This window comes from Myotis daubentonii, chromosome 3 (assembly GCF_963259705.1).
Source record: "Myotis daubentonii chromosome 3, mMyoDau2.1, whole genome shotgun sequence".
Classification (NCBI taxonomy): domain Eukaryota; kingdom Metazoa; phylum Chordata; class Mammalia; order Chiroptera; family Vespertilionidae; genus Myotis; species Myotis daubentonii.
In genome coordinates, this window is record NC_081842.1 from 192,531,783 (window position 1) to 192,544,661 (window position 12,879).

At 39.9% G+C, this 12,879-nt stretch overlaps 1 protein-coding gene and 1 long non-coding RNA gene across 5 annotated transcripts in view; one reads left to right on the forward strand and one right to left on the reverse strand.

Annotated features, from left to right (window-relative positions):
* The window catches only part of LOC132231247 (uncharacterized), a 150,296-nt gene that overhangs the window by 128,040 nt on the left and 9,377 nt on the right, over positions 1 to 12,879 (forward strand). The gene's annotated exons all lie outside the window — the stretch shown is intronic.
* Positions 1 to 12,879, reverse strand: part of GPBP1L1 (GC-rich promoter binding protein 1 like 1) — a 48,178-nt gene that overhangs the window by 34,756 nt on the left and 543 nt on the right. For 2 of the 4 annotated variants that reach the window (XM_059690024.1, XM_059690026.1), the window contains exon 1: positions 12,663 to 12,821. The exons of 1 other annotated variant lie outside the window; for it this stretch is intronic. The gene's annotated coding sequence lies outside the window, so the exon portion shown is untranslated. Of the gene's footprint in view, positions 1 to 12,545; positions 12,564 to 12,662; positions 12,822 to 12,879 lie in introns of those variants that run through there. One more of the 4 variants, XM_059690025.1, reaches the window with a different exon arrangement.

Consider the following 12,879-nt stretch of genomic DNA (forward strand, 5'->3'; position numbering starts at 1 on the left):
TGAAAACATTATGCTAAGTGAAAGAAGCCAGATACACAAAATGACAAATATTACTATATGACTCTCATAGGTAAAGGCTCAACCACTGAGCCACACCGGCAGGGTGATGATCAACCTTTTCAAAACCTATGACTTATTGGGCATTTCATATTCAACCCGGCAATCTATGAGGTACTTCACAACATGGCCTAATTTTACACCTTATAATTAAACTTATACTGCTAGTACAGACTATCCCTGACAAGTGCCTTATCTCAATCTCCTCTACCTTAGGTTTCCTTTGCCACTCAATCTTCTGTGTATTTTGATCTCAATCGCTCTCATTTTCTCCACAGTCCACATCTACGACTACTGGTACCTACAACCTCTATCTACTCTGGTTTTATTCAACTAACAAAACCACACCCATCTCTCATCGAGTCTGTATTCCCTTTAGGTATTTATGCTCATTTTCCTTTAGTCTTTCTTTTCTTTTCTTTTTTTAAATATATTTTATTGATTTTTCACAGAGAGGAAGGAAGAGAGATAGAGGGCCAGAAACATCGATGAGAGAGAAACATCGATCAGCTGCCTCCTGCACATCTCCCACTGGGGATGTGCCCGCAACCCAGGCACACGCCCTTGACCGGAATCGAACCTGGGACCCCTCAGTCCGCAAGCCGACGCTCTATCCACTGAGCCAAACCGGTTTCGGCCCTTTAGTCTTTCTTAACAAAATTTCTATAGAGAGCAGAGTACACTTAGTGTTTTCATTTTCTCACTCCCCTATTTATTCCTCAATCCATACCAAATTACTTCCCTCCCACATATACACAGTAATTCAAGTTACCTCTATACCACCACTGGGGCTTTGGCTATAATATAGAGTACAAAAAAATAACCTATGGGAAAATAAAAAAGTACACAGTGTCTAATTTTTAATTATCTTGTAAGTGAATGTTCATAGCAGCTTTAGTCACAATAGCCACAAAGTAAAACTTTAAAATTTGGGACCATTGAGGAGAAAACCAAGAGTATGGGGACCCACAAAGAAGTTCAGCAGAAGTGTATTTCAAGAAAGTAAGAATGATCAACTATATCAAATGCTATTAAATGATGGAAGACTGAGAACTGACCACTGGATTTAGCAGCATGTACGTTACCAGTGACTATGCTGCATAGGGCCGCGTGAAAGCCTGATTTGAGTGGGTTCTAAGGGACTGTGGACTGCAACACTCCTTTGAGTGTTGTAGAACAATGAAATAGGGTAGCAGCTAGACTGCTAGAAGATCAAAGAAGGTTTTTTTTTTTTGATACATTGATGGGAATGATCTAGTAAAGAAGAAAAACCTGATGCAGTTGATGAAGCTGAAAACAATGCCCTTGAGTAGGTGAAGAGTGGGATCTGATATGCCAGAGATTGGCCTTCAATGGCTTTGTTATTTACAGTAATAGTAGAGGGAAGGCTGAATACCTGAGTACTGCTACAATGAGAGCTTAGACCAGTGATGGCGAACCTTTTGAGCTTGGCATGTCAGCATTTTGAAAAACCCTAACTTAACTCTGGTACCGTGTCACATATAGAAATTTTTTAATATTTGCAACCATAGTAAAACAAAGACTTATATTTTTGATGTTTATTTTATATATTTAAATGCCATTTAACAAAGAAAAATCAACCAAAAAAAAAAGAGTTTGCGTGTCACCTCTGACATGCGTGTCACCTCTGACACGCGTGTCATAGGTTTGCCATCACTGGCTTAGACTTTCTATTCTGATTGCAACTATCTTCTCAATGAAGTAGAAACAAAGTCCTCAGAATGGGAAGGAGCAAGTTTGAGAAGAGTTAGGGTATGAAATGAGAACTGGAGAGTGAATGAACTAAATACACTAGTTTCCCAGCACAGTAAGGCCCACATTTGTAAGTTATCATGGATTTAAATAAGACCAGTTAGCATAGTTCTGTAGTTTAAATTACCTAGTCCAGTGGTTGGCAAACTCATTAGTCAACAGAGCCAAATTTCAACAGTACAACGATTGAAATTTCTTTTGAGAGCCCAATTTTTTAAACTTAAACTATATAGGTAGGTACACTGTTATTAACTTAATTAGGGTACTCCTAAGGCTTAGGAAGAGCCACAGTCAAGGGGCCAAAGAGCCGCATGTGGCTCACGAGCCAGTTTGAGTGGTTGGCAAACTGCGGCTCTTTGGCCCCTTGAGTTTCAATTGCACTGTATGTGCGCCCCCCGCTCGTGGTATTTTGTGGAAAAGCCACACTCAAGGGGCAGCAGTTTGCCGACCACTGACCTAGTCCATCATTATGTACACCCTGAACCAGGGGTGGGCAAACTTTTTGACTCAAGGGCCACAATGGGTTCTTAAACTGGACCGGAGGGCCAGAACAAAAGCATGGATGGAGTGTTTGTGTGAACTAATATAAATTCAAAGTAAACATCATTACATAAAAGGGTACGGTCTTTTTTTTTATTTTTAGTTTTATTCATTTCAAACGGGCCGTATCCGGCTCGCGGGCCGTGGTTTGCCCACGGCTGCCCTGAACGCACTGGCTCTTCTCTCGAAACCTGTATCCAACTCCCAAACTCCAATCCCAGTAAAACCCAAATCTTGGTTACTCTGTTCTATCACCCATGAAAGTTGACAGTGGGTGAAGAAAAACACAAAACCATGCTTTTAAACATTTGTTATCTACAACAAAAACACCCTGACCAATACACTCTCAAAGGTCAGAAACTTGTGACTCACCACCCTCAATGGCTTATACTGTTTACATGTACCTGGGCCAATCCCATCTTAAAATCCCTTCTCTTGGTTTCTATGACGCTGTATCGTTAAGACTACAGTTTTCAGATTTGGACTGCACCAAGCTATAAAATTTCAAAATGTTTCAGTGATACTGGTTGCCGATTTTATTTGGATAAGTAGAATGTTAGAAAAAGGACAAGTCATATTAAAAAAAAGAAAAAAGAAAAACTGTCACCCTTACATTGATAATATTCAAGAAGGGCTGGGGAAGTCTTTGTCAGAGAGCAGTGTGAATGGACTGCATTATGATATCCTGATCCTCTCCCTACCCTGTGATTACTTCTTTTCCCACGTTTTCTTTTGCTCTGTCAATATAACAGCTACTCAAAAGCTCTGATGCAGCATTTTTTCTTGTTTCTCTGGAATCTCTACTCTCTCATTCACTTTCAAGCCATCAGTTCTCACCTCTAAGTGGGTGACTTAAATTCCTGCTTCATGAAGCATTATATCATGCACGTATCTATACTCAAGCATCCATCATGCATCACTTTTACTTGTTTACATATTATATCTCCCCTACAAATGGGAATCACTTGGTAGGGGTTAATAGCAAATGAGATAATCTTAGTATACACAGGATGACTGTTACATAATAATTTAAGAGATGTTGACAATTACATCAATTAGTAGCTCCTTTATCTTCCTGTTCTTAAGAGCTCTTTGAACATTCCTTCAACTGCAGAGCCCAAAACAGTAACCCCTGCCTATTTTCAGATATTCACTCGTCCTAATATTTCCTTTCCAAATCTCATGAACTGAGAATACTACTTATGTTTAAACTAGAGGCCTGTTGCACTAAGAGATTTGTGCGATAGGCCTTCCCTTGGCTGCTGGCACCAGTTTTCCTCTGGCACCCGGGACCCAGGCCTTCACTCTGGCTGGGCTCCAGTCAGAGGACCCCCCCAGCCCCCGCAGGCCTCACGGCTCCGCCGATCCCAGGGCATGAGGCCTCCCGGCTCAGCTGGCTTCGGGGCCCTTTGGCTTCGCTCCACTGCTTGGAGCCTATGTATGCAAATTAACCGCCATCTTTGTTGACAGTTAATTTGCATATCACCCTGACTAGCCAATGGGAAGCGTAGTGAAGGTATGGTCAATTACCCTTTTTGTCTTTTATTAGATAGGATGTCTTTAACACTTTCACTTCCTTTAAAGACTGAATAACCCAACAAGACTCTATACTCATTTCCTAACTGTCTGTATATCAGCTTCCCTCCTAAGTCCTCAATAAGGAAAACACCAGGGTTACTGGTAAGCCTGTTGTTAATTTTTATTTAAAAAAAATTTTTTTTAAATCCCCACCGGACAAGCAAGGAGTGGAAAAGTGATGGGGGAGAGAGTGTGATGTGAGAGAGACACATTGATTGTTGACTCCTGCACACGCCCAGACTGAGGGCATGGATCAGACCTGCAACCCAAGTACATGCTCTTGAGTGGAAATGGAACCTGCAACCCTCTGGTGTGCTGGCCAGAGCACATTACGTAATTTTTTTAATCCTCATATTTGATACTTCAGCACAAAAAAGTAGAAAGTCATTTTCTACTTTAGTATTTATTTTAATTTCAGAGGAGAAAAATCCTTATTTAAGAATTCATAAAGGACATGAAATGTGAGCAGGAATGAACCAAAAGGGCACATAAGACACCTTTAAGATTTTTTTTCACTATAGCATTTTCCCATTAAGAAAATACTTAATATCATAGTAATCAATATTGAGAAGTGAAACCTGCTATCATATATTTAGGGTCCAATAAACAAAAAAAAATCTGTTTCTAGTACAAACTTGATGACAACAAACCTATTTGTCAAAAAATAACTGGAAATTTTATGTATTACCCTGTCCACAAGAGATATGTATTTGATATGCAAGTGCTCTGCAATAATATAAAGCACTACAGAAAACATTACTTTGAATCACTCACAAATTTCTACTTTTAAAACCTCAGTCAAATCATGAGAGACTATTTCAAACCTATTAACCTGGCAAAAACTTCTGCAATTATCAAGTATTGATAAAGATGTAAAGCAACAAGGAATTCTCATATATTGTGGGTGGAAGTGTAAACCTGTATAACCATTTTAGAAAACAGTTTGGCAAATATAAAGTTGAAGCTGTGAAACCTCTATGATCCACAATCTTAATCATACATGAACACAACACAAGACAAAATACCCAGGCCTTTCTCCAGACAAATTTTTAAAGGTTGAGAACTACTGCTTTTAAGAATTGGGAGTAGATATAGAGCAGTCGGCTTGGGGGCTGAAAGGTTCTAGGTTTGATTCCGGTCAAGGGCACATGCCTGGGTTGTGGGCTCAATCCCCAGTAGGGGGTGTGCAGGAGGTAGCCAGTCAATGATTCTCCCACCGCCCCCCCTTCCCCTCTCTGAAATCAATGAAAAATCTATTTTCAAAAAGTTTATGCCATAGCCAGTTTGGCTCAGTGGATAGAGCGTCAGCCTGTGGACTGAAGCGTCCCAGGTTCAATTCCGATCAAGGGCACATGCCCAGGTTGCGGGCTCGATTCCCAGCCGGGGGCATGCAGGAGGCAGCCAATCAGTGGGTCTCTCTCATCACTGATGTTTCTATCTCTCCCCCTTCCTCTAAAATAAAAATAAAATAAAAAAGAATTGGGATTAGATAAAAAGGAAAATTCTTTTTAAAAGATTACCTTTTAAAAAGACATTCATGGGCCGGACCGGTTTGGCTCAGTGGATAGAGCGTCTGCCTGCGGACTGAAGGGTCCCTGGTTCGATTCTGGTCGAGGGCATGTACTTTGGTTACGGGCACATCCCCAGTAGGGGGCGTGCAGGAGGCAGCTGATCAATCTCTCTCATCGATGTTTCTATCTCTATCCTTCTCCCTTCTTCTCTATAAAAAAATCAATAAAATATTAAAAAAATAATAAAAAAATAAAAATAAAAAGACATTCATGGAAGTTTTTTACTTAGTTAGGAAACGACTCTATTTAAATAGAGGCAGTAACAAATAAAATCTCCTGGAAGGAGCAAATTGACAATTAAAAAAATTAGGGTCCTTGGTTGAAAGAAACCAACCGTATTTAGGTAGATTAAGCCAGAAAAGGAATTTATCAGATATAGAGAGTTCAGAGAATGAATGAGAGCCTCCTTAACTTGGCAGATATGCAGAAACCAAGTAAAGCTTAGTCAAGACCACCAACCAAGATCACACCACAGGAAGAGCCTCAGGAAACTCCACTAAAACTGCCACTGCCACCAGCCAATGGAATGGATTCTAAACTGTCCTTGCTTCTTTGCACCTATCCAGCCCTCAGTCAAGTATATCTGAGTGGCACAGCTACCAGGGGTCTAGGACAGAAAGTGTATGTATAAGATATGTGTATGTGTGTATACATACAAGTTATAGGCACACAGCCTTTCCAATTTCCTCTCTAAGAGTCACAAAAATGCAACACTGGAAAGGGGTTAAAATGATAAACAGATAAATGGAACAACCAAGGATCGCTTTAAAGCCCCATGAGTATAATGTACAGCACAAGAATTATTCCAGTCTTCCCATTAGTAATAAACTTTAATGTGTATTTTCTTCTGCTTCATATTCCAAAAAAACATTTCCTGAAAGTAATTTTACAAAGAAAAATTTTAAAACCTAAAATTTATAACCTTTCTCAGGTGTTTAATCTCCTTTCCAATATTTTGTCTTTCAAAGTCACAAATACTTGCTGCAACCATACTTAAACACTTATTATAGAAATGGAATTCACTGAAATCACAACAGTTCCAAATAAGAATACTAGTAATATGATACATATGTAAATTTACTATCTAATGCAATCTGACACATTAAATTCTGGCTATAAGATTTAGATAACTATGTATTTATGCAAGTATCCGAAACTAAGAGTTTAGAACCAGCAAAACTGTTTTACGAGCATTTGTCCCAAAAGTTATCAACTACACTACAAACAGGCTATTTAATAGTAACTTTTATCAAATATTTGCACCTACACTGGCCCTGAAAGGCTCCAAATTCCCTATATATGTTAGTAAATAGTCTATTTGTCATATTAAAAAAACTATCGTTTTTATAACTGAGATTTAATAGTAGTGACTACTATATCAGAAGACATACATTTTTACTTCAAGCATTTTCTCTTCTCAATAATAAACTTTGCATCCCTCCCAAACATTACTTTTAAGTTAGAAGAGCAGACTCTGGATCTAGCTGGCTCTGTCATTTACTAGCTGTACAACTTTGGGCTAATAAGTTACTTCAACTTCTTTTTGCTTCAAATCCTTATTTATAATTTTGAGGTTGTTGGAAAGTTGATGATTAAATGAGTGAATATATGTAGTGCTTAAATAGTTGCCAGGATGTTTTCCCCTGGGGGAAAGAAAAGAAAAGTACCTGCCAAAAGTGTGTATTCAATCAGTGTTAAGAATAAAACAATAGGGGGAAGAGAAAATTTCAGACCAAATAGGCTGAGAAAACTACTCACTAGTACCCAAAACCAGAATACAAAACCACTGCAAACCTAGCATACTTAGCTCAATTTTCATAATACAATAAATATATACTAGAAAGAAAAAAAGGACAGGAAACAAACTATCTGAAAAGTTAATATTCAACGGGGTCGGAAGGGAATTCCCAAAAAGCACAGAATCACCTATGAAGTTTGCCTCCTGACTCCCCTTCCCCAAAAATCAATCTCAATCTAAGCTTCTACATCTAACTACCAATTTACAGGAAATCAGGAAAATCTAGAATATGAGAAACTCTGCAAGACAAATGACCTGGTTTCTTCAACAAAGTGCAGAGAAAGAGAGAGAGAAGAAACATACAAATTAAGAGGCTTGAAAGAAAATCAGTCAATTACAGTGTGTAGGGCCTGGGTTCTGCTTAAAAACAAAAAACAAACAAAAACTAGGAAAGTCAACAGAAACATTGAATCTAAGAAAGAAAAACAGAGCAAACAACTCCATGTGCAATGATCTGTTCCGATTTCACCCCATTGGTAAATGGATGTACATTAATGATAATTTCAGACAATTTATATTTAACAATTATGAAGTGCTTGCTATTGTCAGGTATTGTTTTAAGAACTCTACAAATATTTTATTTGTTAACCTCAATAACCCTATGAGAAGGTACCACTTTCCCCATTTAACAGAGGAAGAAACAGGCACAGAAACCTTACCTAAAACTCTCCCCAAGTCATAAAGCTGTCGAGTGACAATGCTGAGATTCAAACTCAGGCTATAAAGTTGGTACCCTGAATTACTATATCATACTGTCTACATGATGTAGTGGAAACAGCTCTTTGGAATTAGATAAAACTGCCTGAATACCCATCTCTCCTTATGTCATATCAATTATTTATTTAACCTCTCAGAACCTCTGTACACTCACTTGTAGAAGAGAAGGGCACCATACATAGTTAAGGAATAGAGAGATTATATATTGGACTATATTATAGGCTTTAGCTTATGAAACCCACAATAATGGTTCTCACTACCCTTCCCATCATACCTGCAGCGACTAATTAAAAAGTCGAGCTAATAATTCATAAACACAGAGCAGAAACACTGGAATAGCTCTACCTTTTAATTAACTAGCTAAAGAGCACCCAAACCAACTTTTCAAGATAGTTATAAATATAAACTTTAAGAATAGCAATAATTCAAAAAGGAATATTTTACATAAAATTTAAACTTATAATCAGCAGAAACAAGAGTTTGCAATTTAAAGTATAGCCAAACTTAAATTAAATTTTTTTTGAAGACAAACAAAACTTATTCCACATAAATAGACCTACTGCTCAGAAAAGTGCACTAAAATTTTGTTTATGCTGGTGATTCTTTAGCCTGATGTCTGGTTAATATAAGGCAAAATAGTTTTATTATAGAAAAGGAAGGTAGCCCTAGCTGGTTTGGCTCAGCGGATAGAGCAATGGCCTGCGGACTGAAGAGTCCTGGGTTTGATTCCAGTTAAGGGCACATGCCCAGGTTGCTGGCTCGATCCCCAGTAGGCTGCATTCAGGAGGCAGCCGATCAATGATTCTCTCTCATCATTGATGTTTCTATCTCTCTCTCCCTTCCCCTTCCTCTCTGAAATAAAAATATATGTATTTAAAAAAGAAAGAAAAGGAAGGTAAATTTAATTAATGTTATAAAATCAACTTGAGCCCTGACCGGTTTGGCTCAGTAGATAGAGCGTCGGCCTGCGGACTCAAAGGTCCCAGGTTCGATTCCAGTCAAGGCATGTACCTTGGTTGCGGGCATATACCCAGTAGGGGGTGTGCAGGAGGCAGCTGATCAATGTTTCCCTCATCGATGTTTCTAACTCTCTATCCCTCTCCCTTCCTCTCTGTGAAAAAAATCAATAAAATATAAAAAAAATCAACTTGAAAGACAGCTATGTTGTTAACCTATGAATATTTTTGTGTTTATTTGTTATACCAACAAGTTCTTTGGTGGCAGGAAATGTTTTAAGGTCATCTAGGTATTCCTAGCACCCAGCATGCTGATACTGGCACCATACATAGTTCACCCTCTTGCAGTACCTCTTCTTCTTCTTCGTCTCCTTTTTTTTAAAAAAATTTATTGGGATTCCATTTGTTAATTACATAGGTTTAAGGTGTACAATTCTCTAATACATCATCTTCATATTGCACTGTGTTCACCACCCCAAGTCATGTGCTTCTGCATTTCTTAAAAAGGAGAATAATTGACCCGTTCTGTCTAAAAAATGAAAAATAGCCCTGTCTGGTTAGCTCAGTTGGTTAGAGCATCATTCCGATACACTAAGGTTGTGGGTTCTATCCCAAGTCAGGGCACTTACAAGCATCAACCAATGAATGCACAATTACTAAAGTGAAACAACAAATGGATGTTTCTCTCTCTCTCTCTCTCTCTCTCTCTCTCTCTCTCTCTCTCTCTCTCAAAAAATAAATAAATAAATAAATAAATAAATAAAAAAAAGAAAAAAACCCTAGATGGTTTGGCTCAGTGTATAGAGCATCAGTCTTCAGACTGAAGGGTCCCGGGTTTGATTCTGGTCAAGGGCACACGCCAGGGTTGTGGGTTCGATCCCCTGGGGGGGGGGCGGGGCATGCAGGAGGTAGCCTATCAATGATTTTCTCTCATCACTGCTGTTTGTTTCCCTTTACTTTCTATCTCTCCCCCCCCCTCCCTCTTCCTCTTTGGGGGGGAAAAAAAAAAAGCAACAAAAAGAATTAAAAAATAAATAAAATAAAAAATAATTTGCCCAAAAGATCAATTAAAGGCTGATTATTTGCTTCAGTAAAGGAAAATAACTATTAGAATCCTTTAAATATATCTGCCTAGTTTATTTGAAATCACCTATAAAATCCAATTTACATAACAATAGCAATATTTTACCTCTTTAGTTAAGATATACTTTTGGACAATAAATGATTAGCTGTGCTTATTGAACTATTGAAGTTTGATTATAGTCAGTTTTGTTTTGAGCAGACTTCGGCGGGAAATAAAATTCAGAATTTGATTAATAGTCATTTCTGAGGCAGTATTATCTATGCACCACATAGAATTTTTTACAACCCATTTGAAAAACCATATATACACACACACCAAAATTTATCTTTTCTATGGACTACTTTTCCAGCTGATGCTTTAAAATTTTGTGTGTTCTCATCTTTCCAATAGCATAAATACTAGCTGGATGAGTCTCTGGGCTTTTTTTCCTCAACTAAAAAATGAATGGGTAAAACAATATTTACCTCATAGGAATAATAAACTAATAAATGTAAAGCACTTCAAGGAGGAGTCAGTTCCTGGCACATTAGAGTTATCACTGTTGTTAAGTGTATACACTTTAATCATAAAACATATGCAATCTGCTGAAGTCTGATTCAGAATTGTTTCATCTTTAACTGAGCATTTGAAAATGAATTTGTAAGCAGAAATGTGCCCCAGATCTCTTACTATTCCAAACCTATTAAAATTGTTGCATGTGCCCCCTCCTTAGCCAAGCTTTTAAACAGCCACTGATAGAGAAAACTAGTTGAAATCACTTAAAATAAAAAAGGCTTCATAACACCCCCCCCGCCCCAAATTTCAAGAGCTCTGATAGCATACTATCCAGTATCAATTGAAAAAATATGTCACCATATACAAACCATTTGAGTACCCTGAAAAAAAAATTACAATAAGGTCGCATTTAAGTTTACGGGGTCCAGTAGGAAACGATGACAAAAAAACCAAACTGACTTGTAATTTCTATAAAGCACTTTAAATGTTTTTCTTTTTTCGTAAAACCACCAAAATAAGAACAAAAAATCCTAAAAAATATATGTTTGTATTGAAAGAATGGAGGAAAGTAAATTGACACTGACTCTCTAGTGGGGCGCGGGGGGAATGACAGCTTATTTAACTATTAATTCCAAAGTTCTCATTCCCATTAGCATTTTATTATCGTTTAGACAGATTACAAGTCGAAGCTCAAGCACCTTCCCAAACACTTAAGTTAACTGTTTCTGGTTTACATTCTCTGCCTTTTTGTTTTCAGTTATACTACTGGGTCTTATAGTAAAAAAAAAATAAAGAAAGAACAAAAAGACAGGCTTTTGTCTAAAAGGACACAACCACCAGGCGCTCCGCGGCTCAAGTTTGTTTTCACTTGTCTTCACTCCTCTAATGAACGACCCAAACTTAACGGCACGCAGGTTCCCTTTCGGGTTGTTTCACAGAAAAGACCTCGGAAAAGCCGGCGGCCCGGACCCCAGGGCTCCGCGCCCCGAGGACACCCGTCACCGTACTCGGGAAGGGATGACACGGAGAGCGACTCGTTACTGAACTAAAACATGACCCACCCGCGGACTCCGTTTTTTTCCGGGGCAATAAATCATATCAAAGAGCAAGTTATTTCAACAAATAGGACAAACCAACCTCAGAGCACAAAGCTGGGAGATAAAATTACCACCACAGCACCATTTCAAAACTATAAGCAATGACAACACACAACCCCCGCACCCACTCTTACGTAAACTTTTGGAGTAAGCAAACTTCTTTGGCCTCACGTTTGTTTTCACCTACCGAGGCCTTTTCAAGATAAGACACCAGTTACAAGACAACCGAAAGATCAAAAGATTAAGCTGTCCCCGTAGGAGAAACAACTAAAAATGTAAGACGATTTAACGTATTTTAAGTGACCGAGGCTCAGGGCACTTCCCCAAGCTACAGCCATTTTAGATTCAGCGTTTCTTTTGAATTTCACCGGGGGTCTGGGGGTGTGTGTGTTAGAGGTAGATTTAAAACAGAAAAAAAAACAAAAAAAACCCCCCACAAAACATCTCCTCATACTTCAAGATCTACCAGCTTTTTCCCGAGGGTCGTGATGGTAGGTGCTCAACCAAGGAAAACACCTCGCTGCCAAGGAGAACCAGAAGGGTGGGGGTTAAAGGTTTTCCCCCTCACACACACCGCATTTGACTAACACGATCATTTCCTCCTCATTATTTTCCTTCACTGGAAAAAAGCCCTTGGCTCTCCTCGAAGAAGAAAAGGAAACCCGTAAACCAAGTCACTCCACCGCCAGGCGGAGACGCCTGGAGAGGAGCCCGAGAGCCGCAGGTGAGGGTTGCGACCCGCAGACCCGAGTTGAAGCGGGAGCCCTCCGCCGCGGCGCCGCCCGCGTCCGGAGCCCACGCGCGGGGGGAGGTGCCGGTGCCCACCACACGACCCGCGGGCTCCGCTCCCCTGGCCCGGGCCCACCTCCACCCAACCACCTGTGTGAGAGCCGCCTCCAACTAGTTTCAACAGACGGCCGGCAGGCAGCGGGCGGAGTCCCGCGCCGGGAAAACCCTCGATCTCCTACTGCCCCGCGGTCGGGAGCTCCCACTCACTGGGCAGCGGCCGGGCTGCAGCTAGGCACGCGACACCGCGGTGTCTGAGGACGCGTCCTCGGCTTCCTGGTCCCGCAGAGCTGGAGAGCCCACAACCATAACAAAGCTCTTCCCAAAATGGCTGCCCGGCCCACACTGCCCAGGAGGGGCCCGGCGGGTGGAGGGGGAGGAGCGACGCTCGGCCCAGCCCGCCCCCATTCAACACCGCCGCACACAC